Source organism: Acromyrmex echinatior, chromosome 9 (assembly GCF_024713525.1).
Source record: "Acromyrmex echinatior isolate Ae372 chromosome 9, ASM2471352v2, whole genome shotgun sequence".
Classification (NCBI taxonomy): domain Eukaryota; kingdom Metazoa; phylum Arthropoda; class Insecta; order Hymenoptera; family Formicidae; genus Acromyrmex; species Acromyrmex echinatior.
In genome coordinates, this window is record NC_141860.1 from 2,642,949 (window position 1) to 2,665,106 (window position 22,158).

Sequence of the window (22,158 nt, forward strand, 5' to 3'; positions counted from 1 at the left end):
TCTCCTCTCGTCGGACAGAGAGGAATTAGGTGGGAAATTATTTAAATTATTCCTTTCCAATGGGTGACAGGTCGTCGGTAATAGTGGCAGGGGGTTGTGAAGGCGATGGGGCGAGGGGTGGACGAGGGGTGAGCGCGGCGGGGACGCCGTCGCCGCCAAGGAGGACCACTTAATAAAGAGCCGCTGACAGCGTGACAGTAAAGTAACTTCGTTCGCCGGAATTTAAAATTAGATTCATAAAAATTATTCTAATAGATTCTCTTGCTGGCTGGCTGGCGGAGTCGCCGCTCAGGGCAAATGAGGCAAATTCGATTTGACACGCGGGCCGTTCCCGCATTCTTCTTCTGTTCCTCCTCTCCTCCCTTCTCTCCTTCATCGTCACCTTCCTTTTCTTCTTTCTCTTTCGCATCTTTCTCTTCGGCAGCCTTGTCTTTCAGTTACCTCGAGATGCTGCATCTCACGAAAGGAGCGCAGCTGGAGCGAGCAGGACGAGTTATGCAAATGCCAACAATAACCGAACGTCAATCAGGGAGAAAGTTAACTTCCGGGGATATGGCTGCTAGTTCGCTTCTCCTTCTTCTTGTCTTTTTCTTCGTCTTCTTCTTCACATTCTTCTCGAGAAGAGAGAAGGAGGTCCGAAGAAAGCGGTGCGAATAAGCGACCCCGTCTATATAAATTAAGGGAAACCGATGACGGGGCTGCCGCGCGAGGACGAGCTCGTTCTTCGCAGCACTGACAGCCGGAGGACGGGTGCTTCGAATGTAATTTAAAGTTTGTCGGGCCAGAATTCTCTCTGCGCGAAGGGCAAAAATGACCTCGTCTTGAAGCAGCGGTTTTTGCGTTTTGAGAAATCGTCTGGCTCTCCATCTTGGATGAATGCGACAATATTATGGATTCATGTGATACTGATAAGAGATAATAAATTTTATTTAGCATTGTTCATGCGCAAGTTAATCATTGTCAGGGTTGGGTAAATTAATATTTTTTTAAAATTAAATTAAGTTAAAGTTAATGGCTTATAAAATTAATAAAATTAAGTTAAAAGTTGAAGGAATAAAGAATTAACTTTTAATAAAAATTAAGTTAAGATTGAATTAACTTAAGTTTAAAAAAAGTTAATTTAAAAAAAAATTATTTTCGAGATCAGAATGTCCTAATTTTTCTTATAATGAGATTACTTTAAAGTAATCACTTACAAATATAGATTATTAGGTAAATTTAATTTTATATTCACATGTAAGTTACTTATATATAATAAGAGTCACATTATAAGACGTTTTTGTAAAATCTTGCAAGAGAAAAGTTTGCATTTTATTTCTCTTTTTTAATCTTCATCCAACTTTCTTTAACTTCTAAAACGACTGCTCGTGCATGTTTACGACTACATCGACTAGATATTTGTTACAAAGATAAACGTAAAAATTTAGGAAATGAGTGAATATGCAGTATTATTTTACAACAATTCTTCCTCATTTCATATTTACGTTGCTGAAATGTAACATTTATGATACCTAAAATTAGTGTGATTCAAATATAAGCGGGAATTGACAAAACCTAGCGAGTCAATAAAAACTGGCTACCGCATGGTGTGACTCTTATTATAGAATTTCTCATCATAAAATCATTGAACTTTTTCTAAATTAATTCTTTAATGTTTAAGACTTTATAGAAAAAAAATATTATTAGCATTAAGAAAGGTAGAATAATTTTCAATTTAAAAAAAGTTAATAAATTAAAGTTTAAAAAAGTAATTAAATTAAGCTTAAAAATTTATGCATTTAAAGTTAACTAAATTAAGTTAAAAGTTATTAACTTTTTAACTATTTTTTTTAACTATTAATGTTTTAACTAGTTATTGCCCAATCTTGATAATTGTTATAGAAATGTTTCGTCGGATTTCGAAGTTATATAATAATTAATTAACAATCGAACAATTAGACAGAGAAGTTGCAGGGATTTTAAATAGTGATTTAAATTTTTGAAAGTTCTTCGAAATTTAACTAATATTTCTGTTTAATTAATAAGAAATTATTTTCATATTTCTTTTACAATTTTTTTCATATTACTTATCTTAATTTTCATTTACATTATGTCGAATCAAATCTGATTATGAGAAATGTATGAGATATATAATAATCATAGTAATCATAGTAATCAAATAAAAATATATTTTCAATAGAATCATCGCCAAATATTTATTATCGTATAATTGCGATATATCATTTCACTTGATCTTCTTATAGCTGCGACAACGAAATGAAACTGGATTAGTACCGAATCGTGATTACACGCGAGAATATTTAGAACTTTCTCGAGCACGTAGTCGAGCCATTTGAGAAGACAAGTGTCTCAGTTTTCATGGCGTTTGAAACGGGGCTGCGAATAACCGGCATAATCAGTGCAGAAATTAAGCCAATTAGTGTGAAGATAGCGGCCGGTCGTTGTGGGGATCAAATGGAGGAAAGGGGTAATTTAAGCGTACTCAAGCAAACTCTCTCTCATCTCGTACCGTTTAGCTCCGAAAATAAAAGCTGCGTGCTTTGTGCTTTATGAAACGCTCGCGACTCGACTGCACCTTTTAACCGCGATGCGAAATCTATGGTAAATCACGATCACGTCTCCGTATATATGTACGCTAATTTACTGAAAATTTCGCCAAGTACTGCTCTTTCATTTAGGAGATCGTTTTAATCTGCTCAGCGCGTTGTAACGTTTTTAGCTATTTTGATTTGATACGAACAATTTAAATTAATATCACATTAAATACTATTCGCGAACAAAATACGAGTTAAGCCCCGTATTTCGCGGGGTGCGCTTGCAAATTATACTCACTCGACCTCGATGCGAAATCCGCACAGAGTTATGACGTTGCGCTCGGTATACGTGCTAATTAACATTACATTTATGCAGAAGAGCCCCATCATGGAAAATAATATATAAAACGTAGTAACGTTGACGCAAAAGAACGGCACATCTTTCTCGTAGTTTCTCGTGAATTATTTTACTAGTTATTTCTTACTCGAATATGTAATTGCGATTAAAGCAATAAAAGTTTCAGCAGCATTCAAATTTATTTGATTTTGCTTAATATATCTCTAATATTATAACACATGCAAAATTAAACTGCGTTTGAATTGCTCTAATCTATTATTTAGCTATACTATTTTGTTTTTATCGATAACACAATATATTTACGACGTAATATATAAACGACACTTGAATCGTTGCCACTCGACAATTTTATCTACATAATAATCTATAGTTACAATTTCTCTTCAAACATTTTTCTTTATAGCTCGCCAATATATTTTCTTCTCTTCATACTTTTCATTTTAATCAATTATTTTTATCTTTTCTTATTTAAAGGTAAGACAATTTTTTGTTACCTTTTTGACGCAAATAATTTATACATTTATAAATTTTGTCATATTATTATGAATCTATAATGTCAATAAAGATCATAAAATTTTTGCCCACTGTCTTTATATCGCAAACCGGACATCTCGAATAAGAAGAAATCGCGGAGCGCATCCTTCCGATATCCCATGCTATGAATCCAAACTTTACAAACCGTATACACCGATTTATAACGCTCTGCGGAATGATCGCGACAGCAATAGGAAGCTCGAATCGCCGGGTATCCATCGCCGGGACCGTCCGCTGTATTTCCGTTGGAGGAAAGTAGCCTGTTGGCAGCGTCGTCGACGCACGACTGGTCCATCGTCCACTCCTGTTCTCGCCCCACGAAACCGACGGCAACGGCTTCTTGCCAAAATCGGGGAAAAATTCTTTCCGTGATAATCTTACACGGCCAAAAAAGAGCGAAGACGCACTTGCGCTCGTTATATGATGGCGTCTATGTATAAACTTCAAAACATATTTGCCATATACAAAATTGATCTACTCGTTTAGCGTCTAATTTCTTTCGGATCGGATGAATTGCCGCGTTTACAGAAAAACAATCCTTTCCATTTATATAAATAAAACAGGCATAATTATCTCGTATTTAAAGTTTTACAAAACCTTGAATAGTTAATGGCAATCAATATTTTGTAATTTGTGAACATTATATATTTGATAACATTCTTTTACTTCAAAAGTGATATAATTAAAAGAATTAAAGTAATTTTTGAATTATTATCATAAATGAGTCAAATAAAGATTACTTTATCAATCATCAAGTAAACTAACTTAATTTTACAATCCGTTCACCAAATAGCACTTTGAATTGTGTCATTTTTGTAAATAAAAAGAGAGTCTTCTACAGAGAACGTTTAGTTAAGATTTTTTTGTGATTGAAGTTTGAAGAAGAAATCATTTTATTTTGATTAGTTGTTTTAACCGACCGAGATAAATATACACTATTGGTGGTATTCTTACTATGGAGTTATGTCACTTTTAATGAATTATTTTGAATTTGTTAATTTTGTAGGATATCAAGGTTCTCGTAACTCAAAAAAGATATGGTTTTTAAGAGTTTTGAAATGATAAAAATGACATTATCATGATTCCAAAAGTATATTTTTTGTCAATATTATTTAATTAATTAATACTTGTCTGTTAAGTTGAAAAATAATTTTCCCTTTTTCTAAAAAACTTGATTTTTTTTTTAGTTGCATCACTTTTGAAATAAAGGAACGACAAGATGATGACACAAATTCAGATTTAACAAGCATTCCAAGAGAAGAAAACAATATCTGCAATATACTAAAATAATATAATAATATAATAAAAATTTCAAGTTACTTGGTTATTTAATCCTTACTTTAAATTAACGTCAAATGCAATCTTTTTTTCCAACTAATAAATCTCAAATCAAGTTGACGTACTGAGTGCTAAGAATGGCGTTAAACCGAAACGAGAATTTCGGTCATGGCGGCTTCCTATTCCGCCACAAACTACTCGAGATATTCGGTTTGAGTGCGGGTGTACCTCCGACTTTCCTGGTATGTACCCTGTATACAGGCGAGGTGTAAAACCAAGCTGCTACTCTCGGCAGTAGTATCAGTGGGCACTTGTTGCTCTTCTGGCAAACCCCGTGTTTACACGCTAAATAAGTGTACACAACACCGTTACGGCGACGACCACGTTCCTCCGTCTCGACAATACTTTTAGTGTATACCCCATGTTCGTGTTGTCTTTTGTGCGTATGTATACGCGATATATTCTAGCGATGATTATCGCGTTTTCTTTTGGTCGAAGGTAGAATATCCTGACGAATTGATATCTCACGAAATTCTCGCGAAATTCAGAAAATACAATTTATAATACACATATTGTTTTATACATAAATTTTATATTTAATCCTTCCAACGCCATACGGGAATGTACACTTGTATGGAAAGAATGACTGTGCTAAAGTATCTAAAAAAAAAGCTGAAGGTATAGATCTGAAAATAAATTTTGTTTGACCAAATAATTACGCAGAACATTCAAACTGGTTATTAGAATATTAAGACTATTGTGGTTGAATTTTTGATATTCCAACATTATTTTTAAATAGTATATCTAGCTGAATTTTTAGATGCTTCAGCAAAATCGTTCTTTCATATAAGTATGGCATACCCAATTCAATTCGATTACTTAAAAATTTCATTAGAACGTACATATTGTACAACAATTTTTTTTCACTCGAAACGTCAGACACTAAGGAATAACGATATTAAGCAAATGTATATATCTTTACTAATAAAAAAATTACAAGCAATGGTAAAAGCATTAGAAAAAAGTTAGGTATGCTATACCGAAAAGGCGTTTAAAAATTAATATACTCGTATATTTGTATATGCTATATTGTCATATCATATTATCGAATAATGAGAATTATATTGCTTTTCTACAATTAACACAAAATGAGATTGTCTAACATGTAATTTACATTTGTAACTTGATTTATGCAATTGAGACTTAAATGATGCCATTTTACATTTAAAACATATGACACCGATTACCTACGTTTGTAATATACGATAGCGTGTCCTTTGTGTTTTCCGGGAATTCTCGTGTATATTGAAGATTTCACGTTTCATCATACTTATCATTAAATGACAATACTTTTTATATCAACAAGTAAAATAAAAGCATTAAATGTTGGAACGAATCTACAAACGGATAGTTTCATTGATACTATGATGTGAAAAAGAACGTAAATTTATATTACACGAAAATAGTAATATCTTTCTACTAGTCTTTTGACAAAATCGTATATATTCAATGTACGAAAATTCATCGGAGTATCGCTATTGCCCTGATGGTTTTACATGTTTCGTGATACATGCACAAAGACACGCGCTAAAGGAAGAGAGAAAAGAGTATACGACCTGATGCCGCGAGATGAGGTATCGCGGGATGAATGGGCACGCAACAAGCTACACGCTGAATGTGCCAAATTGAGGGGAGTCATTTGTTTGACACCCTGCCGCAGTCACGACGCATGACAGCTCTTTTTCCCTATGTCTCCCCTCCCTCTCTCTCTCTCCTTCCTCCCCTCTCTCTCTCTCTCTCTCCTAATCCCCTTTTTTTTCATCTACTCTTGTAATTGCACCACGAACAATCGGAGCGCACCGCTCCCAGTGATTGGCAGGTATCAATGGTCGACTCCTCCCTTCCCTTTTCTCTGCATCCCTCTGTCTTTCATCCAAGAGTTGATCGGTGATACAGTGATGCTGAAACATGCGAACTGATAGAAGCTCGCATATATCATTCTTATATAGCCAATGTCCAAAATATAATTTTTATTTTAACATTGAATTTCATTAAATAACAGTTTTTATATTGCTTAAATATCCAGGAATAAAGAAAATAATATTTGAATTTAGAATTTGAATGAGTATAATGTATAAGAATTCATATCTTTTCTTAATTTTTATCAGAACATTATTAGCTTTTTTTTTATTATTATATTGCTACAACTTAGAATGTGGTTATTTTTTTCTAAAATTAGTGCACAATTTATTCACTTAGTCTCATTTTAATTTTTTTCATTATTAGTTTCAAATAATTTCTAAAATAAAATCCATATTTAATAATTTAAAGACTATATATATTATGAAATAATATTTTCAATTAAAGAGATTAAATTATTTTTCTATAAGTTAAAGTAATATTCTTCGCAAAGTTCTTTAAATTGATCAAATTTAATTTGTGAGATTATTATTATTTCAGTTTCAATGTGTTCAAGTTTGGAAGTGTTCTGTGTGCAGTACAGATGTATTTAAAATGAAATTACATATAAAATTATTATTCCAATATCTAACTTTGATCGTAGTTGGCACTCCTTTTTAACTGTTTGTAATATTCTTCTCGATTACACCTATTCTAAATTATATTTGACATTACCTTTATATCATTATTTAGAAAAATGTTTAATCGCCAATAAAGTCAAAGATAACTCGCATATATTTTGTGATGAAAAATATAGAGTTATGTTTGAAATGTCCAAAGAGATATCGAATAATAAGTATCGCTTAAAAATTGGCCGTCACATGCAGATATGCTTATAAATTATCCCGATCTTGAAAGGGGATGTTGACATAAAGCAGCGTCAAAAGTAGGTCAGACGTATAATTATCTCTTGCGACGAAACACAGCCTCACAGAAATCTTACCCTTTAATTACGGTCGCCTGGAAACTTAACTGAGCGTGTGAAGACTTGTAATTTATAACTTATAACTTAAGTACGCTCGATGTCTTCGAGAAATTTATCGCACTCGCGCGCGTAGTCGCACGCTTAATAGCAAACTTCGAGCGCGTACCTTTGCCTTATTATATCTCACCTCAACTCACTTAACGAACCTTCGTAAGTACGCCTGAAGTAGCAGCAGATATGCACAAATCGAACTTATCATATCGAATTAATCGACTTATCCGATTCAATTTTCATATGAACATTCCTCTTCCATTTTTTAATTTTCAATTAAAAATTGTATCTTTACACGTCATTTATGTAACATAAATATATATGCAATAGCGTAAATATAATAACTTAAATATACTTTTACAATTTTACAATTTATAATATTGTTGTGACAAAGTAAGAAAATTATAATATGTGGTGGAGACTGAGAGAAAAATTTTTAGTACTGTGATTATTACTGCTTATTATGTTAGTAATAATAACTATGTATAGTTCTGTCAACAAATGTATATAATTGACATAAAAATTTAATTTATAGCAATTGCACCATTTTTATAGTAATAATAATTATAATTTGTAATCATTTTCGGTGCTATATAGATACATTTGTAATAGAACTATACATATATAATTATTATTACTAACATTATAGCAATAATAACCATGGCAATCATGGTAATATGTAATTATAGTCGCAAATATCGAAAACACCTTTCTATTAAGTGTATAAGGACATAATCAAATAATAACGGTTACAATACGTTCGCATATTCGCACAATCGTACATCAAATTTACCGAAATCATGTGTGTAATTGATCTATATAACTTATACTCTTTTTTATGATGACTATATAAGTACCGTCTGGTGTATCTAAAAGCATTCTGCGCCAATGATTATAATATCATTTACGGATATATATATATATATAAATAGAAACTCTCGTTCATCTTTCAATCTCCCTAACCAGATTATCGTAGAGTGAGTGGATATTAGAGATATCTGGATCGTTTTTCGAGAGATTACAAACTCATTTCAAAAATATAATCTTATGGAGATAATTATACACTATCGATTATTATTTTATGTATTTATTTGAACCGTATGAAATTCAAAAATTATAAAAATTTTACAGAAAAAAAGGAATTTGCAGGTTTAAAATTTGAAAATATAGAAACTTCAGAAATCTGGATATTTAAAGGAAGATTTGAAAATTGTTAAAATATTTATTGATGTTTGAAGTGTCTGAAGATGCAGAGGCTCTGAAGAAATCAAGTTTTTATTACAAAAGTGCTATGCGAGTCTACATCATACACAACATCTTATTTAATCTTATTTAATAAGATTAGGCACGTTCAGAGTTTCAAAAGGAAATATGTGAAATCGTTGATCCTGATAAAGCGTACAACACGTTACGATCTTATCAAGTTGCACTTTCGCGTGTGCCCACCCGACACAGGTATCGATTATGCGATCGCGCACGATAAAGTCACGACGGCGACGAATCTCCCCGGGCGTTAATTCCCCCCGACTGTCGCGCCGAGTGAACTTCCGTGCTGTGGTTCTCTCGTCTAGGTAAATCAGTGATGGGTAACGTCTGCGACCATTATCGGAGGCAGCATGTAGGAAGGAAGGAAGGAAGGAAGGAAGGAACGGACGGACGGACGGATGGACCTCGAGGACATATGTCCTCGCGGGAAGGATCGGAGATTAGCGGCGCCTCAGGATCACTGGAGCAGGATGATCCGATGCGAGGCGCGCTCACTCGATCGCGCGTTCAGTGGCCTTGAAATAATTACATCGGTTCCCCCGTCGTCGTCGTCGTCGTTCCTAAGCGACACTTGCTCTCGTTCCCTTAATGACGCGTTTTGCGACGTCATCTGGAATGCCCTCTCGATGGAGGTAACGCGAGGTTTCCTTTTGATACCACCGAAAAGGCGGAGATGCGCGCTTGTGATTTTGAATTTCAATAGAACATCGGGATTAATGTGTTGAGTTCTGTACAAAAGATTTCATAAAGAAGATGAGAAATGTAATATATTTCAAAAACTTAGTTTTCGATAGAAAAATTATTGAAAACGTCATTAAAAAATGTGCCAGGAATGCGATAAATGTATGGTAACAACAACACTATTGCATTAACGATATATATATCTTTGGAAAATATTTTTATTACATTTAATTTTTTTTTGTTTAAAATAATTCTCTCTATTCTATGTTAAATCAATTTCTCTCGAAAACATTTTTTAATTTACTTATAGATACGTATATGCCAATAAACAATATATACCAAAATAATCGGAGAAGAAAATGAGAGAAAAATAGACTCGACTGACGCTTATTTATTGCCCGATTAATCGTTTATTGACACTCGCGATTGAATATGAAAACGCTTAATTAGCCGTCAATAATGGATCATCAATGAATATCCACTGTCTCAAATACTTTAATATCCAAAGAAAGGCACCATTTTTACGAGAAAGAGAATTAAGAGAGATCGGGGTAATATCGGGGAACACAATGAAATAGAATAGGTCATGGTGGAAGAAAGTATGCAACGGATGCCTCCGGCTTCCGGGACAACCTGCTCTAGTCTACATTCTCAGAAGGGTAAACAACCCCGGCGTTTGTTTACCTATTCACTCGCTCGCTCTCTCACTTTTAAAGCTTTTCAAACGATATTCAAGCTCATAGCTCCTTAAAGTATCTGAATTGCGCCGCAAGAACATGCGTATGCCTTTAACTCCCTGATTTTACATTATATATTCTTACATTATAGATTTTTTTCATTGCGATAAAGCAGCTAGTAATAAACGAATTTTTCTAAACTTGTAACACCTTGTTAGATCCTCCAGTATTTCGATTTGATTTCTAGTAATTTCAGTTTTATTTACGACAGTTTTTTTTCTTTTACTACAATGAATCATGTTATTAATTTGGTTATATTATAGTACGAATTTGAAGTATTTCAAAATTATCAGCAATATCTTTGAAAAATTGCTATAAAATTTTTCGCTTTACGTACAAATTATATTTAACATATGTACATTAATAACATATGAATATAATTTTTCGATTATTTAAAAATATGATGTTTATGTGTGTAAAATTATATATTTCTTTTTAATGAATAATAAAAGATATCTAAGATAGTGATAATATTAGAGATAATAACAACTATATAAAATAACAACTATGTAAACATGATATTTTAAATATTTATTTTATTTAATAAAATTTTAATAATTTTCGACATATCAATTTGATCTTAACACGAGATAAAATTAAATTATTTTGTTTGCATATTGTTTGCATGGAACTGGATATAATTTTTGTTAAGTGAAGTGAGACATGGAATCTTAGAAATCGAGAACCGCGGGAGGAATGATATATCCTCTCACCCTCGTCCGAGAGAGGACTGTCATGGCAACAACGATCCATCCGTCTGCCTATCCGTGCCTCCTCTCACTATCTCGATTCTCGCGCATTTTCCGGCCACTCTGTCTCGTTTCCATTCGTTTCTCCCTAGTTTCTCCTTTCCAACGTCCATTCACTCACCCACCTGCCAGAAAATTAAAGTGCTTCGTCCGATTTCTGAGAGATTAGTATCGTTCGTCGGGTGAAAGTGCGTATTTCAGAAATAATACAAGTATGTACATTGCGAGAGTAGGTACTGTGGATATTTTAGGATATTTTATATCAAGTGGCTGTGTCAAAATCTTACTCTTGCCTTTTAATTTTATTTTTTTGTATTATATAAATAAAATGTTTGAATTAATCAAAATTTTTGTAGATATATATATAAGATTAAACTGCAATAATTTATACGTAATTAATTTTTAACAAATTTTGAAAAGTAAATAAAAAAAGGTTATTTTTCTAATAAAATTGAATGATATATATTATTTTTTGTTTTCAACAATTTCTTCTTAATGATATTATTTCATCTGTATCAAAAATTCATTGCGATAAATATACTCTCCGTAACAAATACGCATAAACTTATCGGATGACCTGATATTTGAAAGTTCAGCACAGCGGGATATAGTGCTCTTGATTGAATTAAATATATAATCGGTGAAACATCCAGTTATTTCTTTTCGAGCGACGGTAATTTTCGCAAAAAGATCTCTCAATTGCGTAATTTTCCACATCCATTAGCGGGATACGATTTCAGTTGCACTATCATTCTTAACATCGCTGAAATGCGTTCCGAGGGTACAATCGTATCTCTACCAACGTAATGTAAATTTATGAGTCCGATATCGAGTTACCGCGATTGCGAGAAATCACGTACGTTACACTAACATCGCTGATGGAACGTTCTTACAAAAGAATTCGCGGACGATGCACCCTTCGCCTCGACTGAAATTCCTTTTTATTCGTAAAACTCACGTTTCTTCGCTCGAATATGAGCGATGGCACAAGAGTGACTAAGGATGACACGGCCGATGAATCCGTCCGAGACGGATGAATAAGCGACTGATTCGTTCGATTTATAAGGGCCCGCTTCGAAATTAATCACATGACCTTGCCATGCACGCTGCATGTATTCGGCCATGCATATATAATGTTATTTTAATCAAATTTGTCCAGTGTATTAGAAGCGCGTTATTTCCAATTATTTTTATACAATCGTACGCGAAATTTTTATATTACATTCGCGCGTATTATATGTACATAGAAAATCCTTTCCTTTTACCTCTCAGATAATTTAAAGAAATTTAAGGAACGCTGATCGAAATTTAATATGTTAATTAAGTAATCTTCCCTAATTGTAATTAATATCGACTTCGCGTATGTTCAATAAAATTCTCAGCGCTTTATTTATTAATTTCACTTATAATAGTTTTATAACACTTAAGTTCTTTCGAGAAGTTATTAAATCGAAGTACACTGGATCTATCGATTCGTTCGTTTTTGCTGGATTTATGTCGAGCAGATAGGATACGTCGTGTTTGGGGGAAAAAGTTTCTAGATAAATGTCGTTGTGCAGTATGCGTTCAGCTCCGCAGTCGATCATCGCGGAATCACGATAATCGAGTTGAAAACGATAATGCTCGTGCACTTCGCCGGCGTCGTTCGTGAGGATTGTAAAACGGAACGAAAATGCAATCAGGCCGCTCGATAGTTTTGATGGTTTCATCGTCGTAAAGCAACTTTTACGGCAGTCTAATACCGTGGACGTGTTTAAATTTTAGAGAGAAATTTAATCTCTTACAACTTTTTCTTTATTCCTCTTTCTATATTCGTTGTTCTTATCTAAAATCAATCAGTAATTCCCATAACCGTATTTAAACTACGCGAAATTGATTATTATTAAGCATGTGAAAATTGTTTTTTATCATAATAGAAAGATAAAGTCATTAACATTTTCAGAACTAAAGTCGAGAAAAACACATTTTTATTTCATGCTATAGAAATATGGATCTCTGCGTGAGAAGCGAATCAGAATTAAATTTTGTAATTCCTCTTAACAAAGTTTAATTTCATAGTGAAAATATTCTTGAGAAATAATTGTTTGCCGTATTGTTAAAGTATGGAATGATAACTGCTCACTAAAAATATATCTTATGCTTTTTCGTTTCGGCGAGGCGACCGGCATATATGAAATTTTAATCAGTCGCCTGATTATCCACCGATGACATCGGGCAATGGCTTTCGAATGATATTTTTTGCATGCCAAATCTAGCTAGAAACTATTAATCGTCTAGTCGTTACCTCTCGCGTGACATTAAAATTCCAGTTGATCCTACGAACGTCATGCCGCGGTATGAAACATTCATCTGATGAGATAAAGAAACGCGGCCACTCCTCGAGATGCTCGCTCTCGACGGGTCATGAGGTTAAAGTTCAGAGAAATCGCGGAAAAGCGCAGACGCTCGCAAACTAGCCCGCGTTGGAACGAGTTAATTATGAGTAATAGAGCGCTAGTCAGGATCAGAGGGTTGAACCGAAGATTGGATCGAGTTCGGGAGAAATAAAGGATCCTGACATCGTCCCGTAACACGTATAGGCTCGCGATTGGGGTGAGGACTAAAACTGTTAGGAGTGGGTCTCGGTGACGACGGCGGCGCGTCGACGGCGCGAGGACTAAAACTGTCAGCCTTGACAAATCTACGAGCGACGTCCTAATAAATTCAATTAAACAATTATATCCTCTCCCCGTCTGTGTTGAAGCGAGGAGGGCGAGGTCGAAGTAAGAAGGGGAAGAGACATTTCTGAAGTTTATAGCCGGTCTCAGATCAAGCATGGCGCGCGGCCCGGGGGATGTCCTGGAGGACGGTTCGTCTTAATATAAAGCGAGTTGGTAAGTTTGGTACTACCAGCCAGCAGAGGCTAACTTATAATGCGATTTGTTTAATCGGCGCCAACTACTTTGTTCCGCCCAGCGTTTTCCGTCGTTATCCTTTAAGAAGGACGCGGAGCCACGAAGGAAGGAGTTCCCTTCTTGCCCTCATCGTTCTCCCGCCAAGGTCCTCCGACTCATGCTATCTCTTGTAACGATATGTAGTATCGAACCATCTCTTATCTCTTGCGTAAGTCGGAATAGAGCATTAACTGCTTGATCATCGTGCTTCTTAGTCTTAGAATGTTTTATTAGAATTTGAGAAACTCTAATGTTTTCTCGTTATTTGTTATAACGCGAAATATTTCATGTAAATAATATCAAATAAAATATATTTTTATTTGAGATTTATCGAGAAATTTTGGAAGCTTGATTAAAAATATTTTTTATTTGAGCGATAAAAATAATTACAAAAAGTTACATACATGTTTATACAATATAATGTTTTCTCTCTCTTTTTTCTACTTTATTTTTTTCTTAATTAGAAGAATAAAAAATAAAGAAGAATAAAAACATCTTGAATTTCTTAAAACTCAATGCACTAATAAATTATATGAAAAAATATAGATTTTTAATTTACGATTTAAATCAATTTCCGGAAAATAGGCCAATCAACGTCATTTTATGTCATTCTTTGAAGGAAATGAGACATCATACGTATAAATATAGGAAATCCTCTGTTCTACTTCCATACGACTAAATGACGTTAATTGAATAGTTTACTCGAAAAGTGACATGCATCAAATTTTAGCGAGATTTTACCAAAATAAATTACATAGTATTAACTGGTACCTGCATCTCTTTGAATTCATTATAACTTAAAATATATGACTCAAGAGTGACCTACTTCGAAAGTATACACATATCGTTCATTTGCTACGACATAACTTAAAAACTGTCATTTATTAATTGCTTGCAAAAAAAAGAATAAAAACATCAATAAAAAGAAATGAAAATATACCATATATACTTTAAAATAACATACTTTTATTCTTCTATATAATCAGTTATTACACGAATATTGCATTTTAAAATAAATATTGAAAATTTTACTAATTTTAAACTTTTTAACTTATTTTGTGAAAAATAATTTTTTTAATTGTGTCATTGTTGTAACAAATGAGCGATATGTGTATTAATTATATCTCTATTTTATATAACATTATTGATGCCTGATCTGCTCATGAGACTTTTTCGTATCTATCCATGTTTTATAGAGAAGAAAGAAAAATTATCAATATAATAGAAATATTTATTAAATCAATATAAATGTATTATTACTATATTAATGTATTATTAAAATAAAAGTTTAGAAAAATATTTATTAGAATTATCAAATTTATGCAGTGCCATTAGAATTTTTAGAATTTGTTTACTAATAGAATTATTGCATTTTTTATTCAATTTTATCTATACATATAAAAAATTCTTATCTATGTAACATCTAAATACTAAGCTGGATTTGAACAATTAAGAAATTATTCATCAAAGTTTCCATTTTTTTTTAAAGAGATGATTCCGTAATTCTTTTGATAAATATAAAAACTAAAACTTTTAGTAGCACAAGATGTATTTAGTAGTGCAAATTGTTCATGTATAACCCAATATTTAGATGTAACTCTCTCCTGATATTTTTAGCTTGTGTCATAAAATCACCCGTATATATGAAGGCAAAGAATCTTAGGAAATCTCTGTGAAAAAGTAGATTTTAATCTAACAATCTCGTCGATAAGGGGTATAATAAAACATGTGTTTTTGCCAAATTTAACCTATTGTCTCACACACATCATCTACATTTCATCACGTCAATCTTGTCACTCAGTTCCCTAAAATTCGCGAAAAATATGTATTCTTGGACTGTACGCGATTAAGTTTACCGAGGATCACGCGCGTTCGCGACGTGGATCTTTCATGATTCTTCACGACAACGTTTTTCCCATTTTCTTTGTCGTCGTCCTTCGCCGAGGACCGGAAAGGAGCTCGTAGCTCTTCCTCCGAGGACACCCCTGCGACTGAGACCGGAGCAGCTTTGTCCTCGTTACGCGGATTAATAGACACTTTACGTCCCTTTCGGACAATCTGGGAAATTAGCGTCGGCCGAGCGTAACTCATTCATGGGTAGTTAACGGCGGATAGCCGGGGCTTCGCCGGACTTAATACGCGAGTCATAAGTCGTGAAGTTCTTGCGCGAAGGCAGGCGCCCGACCATCGAAGAGAAGACGTCAGGACGGAGGAAAAGAAGAAGGAAGAGAGTGGAAGGAGGTTAGACAGCGGAGGAAGAGTTTGGGAACGGAAAAGAAGGAAGCCGGGGGAGAAAAAGAAGGTCGCGGGAGATGGTGGATGACAGGGACGTTGGGGTGGGTAGCGAGGGGTGGTGGTTGGCGGTGGAAAGTGGCGGCAGTACCGGGGTGTGCCCGGAGGTGGAGGAAGAATATGCGGCTGCAAGAAAGAGCCGTCCAATATTTCAGCGCGGGACGATCGCGCGACTGAGCGACCGGGCGACCACTTGAAATATCTTGTCGCCGGGCGAAAACTTTCGGGCACCGGCAGCCGCTGAAACATGCTGACGTAACGTATAAGTATAGGACCGCGAAGCAGGCAAGCGGGAGAACTCGAAGCTGTCGAGTCGAGTCGAATCGAGTCGAATCGAAAAGCGTTGTGATCTGCCTGACTCGCAACTGACTCGTTCTACTTCGCGAATGCAAGATGCACTATGTTATCCTTGCGGTCACACTGTCATTTTTTTTCTGTTTCATTATATGAATAGATATTGAATAATTGACCTAAAGGAGCTTGCAGTAAATAAATGTGACAATTAGTTTTTTATAAATGTCATAGAGCAACAGTAAATTTGACAAATTGAACATTTACTAGATATTACATGTTTTGTATACATTACTTATTATAAAATTTGTAATCTTAGAAAAAACTTCTAATTGACACCTTTAATTTGATTGTTAAGCTCGATGTAATATTTATATATACGTGCAATATAAAGTTCTAAAGAGTTATACAGTTTAACAGTAATCGAATGGAGCATGAAAGATCATTTCACGGTAATGACGTTATGACGAACCAATTTTCTACAAACTTGATTTGAACTGTCTTGAATAAAACATTCATGAGCTAATTAAGAATAAGTGTTCCCGAATATGACGACAATAATATGTCAACGAATCAGAGATTTAAATATATAGCAAGTGCTCGCTTTGATGCCAAATTACGTTGTGAATTCAGTTACCGTAATAAAGATAATTAAACGTCAAGATTTAGTAAAACAAGGCGAAAAGTAATTAAGTGAGTTACGTAAAGTAATTAAGTAAAGTGAGATACGCTGAAATCTTTACAATGCAAAATATTCGAGATATGTTTAGTAGATTTTTCTAGTTAATAAATTAAACAAGTTACATAAACGCAGTTTAGACTTATTTACGACAGCAAGAGCTTAAGCGATAAATACTAATATAATTGTACAAAAATAAGATTAAATTGTACGTCGTAATATATTATTTAGCGTGTGTAAGATTTGCACAGCACGCGAATCTCAACTTAAGAGTGTACGGTTAAAATATTAATTTTTCCTAGAAGAATCGCATATTAATCGAGCGGCATTTTCAAATTTCTAGTGACGTGGAAAAATCTGATGGCCGTTGCAATATCTTTCATAAAGCATCCTTTTATAGATAGATTCTCTGCGTTTTTTCTCAAGAAGCTTAGGATATCGATTTTTCGTAGAAAAGATATAATTAAAAGTTATTGATCTCCGTTATTCCATGAGATATTCTGCTTCTGTCAAGTTTTAATAGATTTTTTAGAAAATTTCTTGAAAATAATTGAAAAGTACTTATTATTTGTGTATAAGTGTGAAAATTTAGTTTGTTTAATTCTATTTATATTTTAATTATGAAATTTTTGTTAAAAGAGAAATCTGTTTCAAAATTACTAGTCTGAGTATGGTATCTCCTCCTGTATGCTATTCTTTATGCTACTTCTTCTATTCTTTATCGTCACGTCTTGGAGCCAAAATTTCTCTCTGGCCATGTTAAAATCGATAATCGGCGTGAAACAATGCCGTTTATTGCAAACAAGCGGCAATACTTTCAAAGCGCTTAATTTAATTTTACGGCACAAAAGCGATTTAATATCAGTCGATATAATCCTTAACTATCGCCAAATTATGAACATAGGTCGAAGGTCATGCAAAATGAGTTAAACGTCGCCGTCTCGACTAAGCGAGATCGATATACTAGATGTATTACCAATAGTGTATTTGTTTCATTATCTCAAATAGCCAATGTAACAAGAATACAAGAAGGATAACATTTAGAATATCGATATTTATGGAATTACATATATTAATGAAAAATAAAAGAATGTATCAAATCAGATTTTTAAATTTAAAACTTGCACTGGATAACAGAAACTTATTTTTATCTAATTTTAAGTAAAATTAAAAAATTAACTAACAAATTATCAATTTTAATCGAAATAATTTCCCCTTATAGAAATTTCTAAAAGAATTCTGTAAATTTTTACTTCGATTCTTACAAATCAATACAAATTAATTTCCCGTATCTCGATCCATAACTGTAAGATTATAATATATTTTCGGATCACCCGATATGATCGATTCAAGCTACATTCCTCGATAACGGTGCGATCAGATAGTTCCGTTCGTCTCACAGAAGACGAAAAGAACCAGTCAGCTAGTCAGCTAGTCAGCCAGTCAGCCAGCCAGCCAGCCAGCCAGCCAGCCAGCCAGTCAGCCGGTTGGGCCGTTGTGCTGGGGGTTGAAGTGGAACTGAGCCGTACACGGGGTGTGCGAGACGACGGCGCCGGAACGGCGCGCCGCGGCGCCACGTGGCCAACCCTCCCACCCGTCCCTATCTTGCCACGTACCCTCCTTCGGCGCACCGACACGCGTCTTTCGTCCCCTTGCACCAACGAGCCCGCTGTTTCCCCTCTACACCACTCGACAGGCTAACCCTCCTCATTCTTCTTTTGCCTCTTTCCGCACCCTCTTTCTCTCCATCGTCTCCTTTCATCCCCTTTGCTCATTGCTGGCCGACCGGCACCGTCTCTCTATCTGGAGTCAAACTATCTCTAAGAGCAAATAGGATATTGCTATAACCCTTCGATAATGACCGTTGGCCGAATAGTTGTGTGCTACCGCGATATCGTGGTCTTTACGAAATTCATGGCTTCGTCCTTGGAACGGAGAATATATAAAAACTTATCGGCCAATCGGATAATGTTTGCATGGCTATGTCTATAACGTGTGATTAGCTATACTGTAATTAGGAAAGTAATAAATTATGCCATGTGCTTGTAAGAGTTGAATTATAGGAATACTATTGTATCACACTAATTTTCGTTAGTTCTTTCTCATATGACGGGTTAGACGCTGAAATTAGCGTCATTCAATATCTTAATACATAATATGCATTTGATACATTTTAAGAGAAGCAAAAGGCATAAAGAAAAAAACAAATATGGTTAAAAGAACAAATCAAGTATATAAGCACATATAAGCGCACTGTTAAATGTATCATTTTTTTTGTTGCTTTTCCGCTATTTAAGTATGTCGCACTTAATTTGTAATTTCAGCATGCATAACGATAAACGTCGCACAAGTATTATACGACGTCGTTTCCTCCGACCGTATATTTCTTCGGGAAAGCGGCGGGCAGAGAGGATTCAAAATGCGCGTGAGTGAGAGCGATACGGAAAGAGAGGAAAGAAAGGGAGACGCGAAGCGAAACGAAGAACACGTGGGACAAATAAATATGGTCGACGCGCACGTGCCAAAACGTACGCGCGTGGGTGGGCTCGTAATTTTTGGCGGTGACGATTTTTCAAAATCAAACGTAACCAAAAGGTCGTGCTATAAATTCCACTCCTCCGCTGCGCTCTTCCCCACTATCCCCTTCTGCATTCTCCATTCTGCCCGTTCGTAGATACATTGCGTAACGACACGTAACTCAATGTAATTCAATCGGCCCCGCATTTTTGCTCACGTTACTGCCATATATCAGCAGGCAGATCATACATCGGCATGGTACGCCACCACTATCCCAAACCCCGTCCCGTGTGTCAGTGACAGATAGAAATGGCGCTGCCGGGATGGAAATTAAAAATATAAAAAACTGTGCTCTATGCAAAGCTAACGCAACCTATTTTTTCAAATTGAATCGGGCCGAACTGCTCTTCGTATATTGAACGCGTTTCGGAGTCACGGTAATGGATGGCCGAAATGGAAGGTTGATTCGATGTGTAATTGTGCAATTGATACGAGCTGCAAGTATTATTAATGCTCTCGCGATTAGCCCTTTAAATACTGAAGAAGGTAGCGTTCGTGTTTACGGAGTATTCGAACACATACTCCAAAAATACGGTGTATATACTATTATACTAAAAAAAAAAATGATATTTTCTCTTTTTAGTAAATGCAGGAATCAAAATTATTACGTGATATTGAAGGTACATTTATATATTCAGTGAATGGCGTCATATATATCATCCTATACTGAACAAAAATATATCGTCAAAAATGTAGCTCTCTATATTTTTTTCTTTTTCGTATTAAGATTTAATCGTGTAAAAGAAAATAATATTGAAACAACTCAGTTTAAATTGTTAAAAAATTCTTCTCGCATAATCTCATATTTTATTATAATTTAGATTAATTTAAAAAAAATATATATATATATAAACATTTGTTATTAATAGTGATTAAAAAAAAAAAGAAACAATAATTACAAATTTCTTACATTGAATCGAATGTAAAAGCGAATATTCAGTAGTACCTACTGTTTGCTTTGTAATATCAGTAGCATTATAATTAATGTCGCTATTAGTGTAATTATATACATTCTATATGTGTACTTAATTCGTAATTAACAGCGTTTGACCTAGAATGAAACGTGAATGCGAGCATATACGTGTGCATTGTATTGTTCGCGTAAATATTTACTTCACTCGCAAGTTAGACGTATAATATTTTGTAAAACAGGTGAAATCTCTCTCTTTGCGAACCATAGAATTTCAGATACGCTATTAACACTATTATTTAGTAACGTTTAACTACCTGAAAACATGCATGAACATTATAATAAACAATCGCAAAAGTGTTTAGCGTCACAAAATAATGTTCATGTCAAAATACTTTTTATGCCGAAAGATTTTTTTCGCGCAAATCAACGTTGAAACATTCGTTACGAGTTACGCTGTATAAAAAAACGATTCACCGGTAATGGTAATCTACTAAGATCGTTGCACAATAAAACGCTTCGCGAAATGGAATTCGGAAATTCGCAATCGGGCGGTTTGCAAGGCGACAGTTAATTACTGCTTGGAAAGAAAGTCGACTGGTTTCATTGGGACAGAAATGCCGATACTTTCGCGCCGTTAAAGACATCGATACAGTTTCGATTAATTGTATACTCTTTTTACCGCGAACACAGCCAACGATACTCGTTGAATTTGCGATTACGCAATCAAAAGGAAAAAAGAAACGCACAGTGAACTCGTAAGATTCGAAAATAAAATCGCGGACAATGAGACACTTCTCTCGAATTGCCACCAACTCGAATCACGAAATGTAACGAACCTGGACGATAAAACTGTCTTTTCCATTTCTCCGAGGATCTATGTCGATCATTTGATCTCTTTTTCTTCTCATTTAGTATTTAAGTGCTACCCATTAAGTACTTACGTCTTACTTGCGACGTAACGCTGATTTCCAGTGTCTAACGTAATAATAGATGCAATCACAAAATATATTCGAACTTTTTTCTTCATAGCATGGATGAATGGGGGGAAAAAATATATATATATTGATTCTAATTTTGCCCAATTATATATATTATACCTTATACCATGAAAACGCGAAATGCGAGCACCTGAAATCGAGGCGCAGAAAGCGGAAAGTGTATGGATTCAAACCGGAATTGGTGAAAAAAAGATGAGGATGACATCGGAGTGCAGAATCCATTAGCAGGTCCAAGCGGAGGGCCGCGTTTTAGCATTGACGCCCGATCTTTCATCCCGCTGGGAGAGCTTTTGTACTTGTGCGAATGAATGAGTGCCCAGAATGGCTACCGCTCTCTCTCTCTCTCTCTCTCTCTCTCTCTCTCTCTCTCTCTCTCTCTCTCTCTCTCTCTCTCTCTCTCTCT

At 34.7% G+C, this 22,158-nt stretch overlaps 1 protein-coding gene across 3 annotated transcripts in view; it reads left to right on the forward strand.

Annotated features, from left to right (window-relative positions):
• foxo (forkhead box, sub-group O) overlaps positions 1–22,158 on the forward strand; it is a 176,102-nt gene that overhangs the window by 143,316 nt on the left and 10,628 nt on the right. Inside the window, exon 8 of one of the 3 annotated variants that reach the window (XR_015546182.1) lies at positions 4,614–21,498. The exons of the other annotated variants lie outside the window; for them this stretch is intronic. The gene's annotated coding sequence lies outside the window, so the exon portion shown is untranslated. Of the gene's footprint in view, positions 1–4,613; positions 21,499–22,158 lie in introns of those variants that run through there. 3 annotated transcript variants of the gene reach the window in all.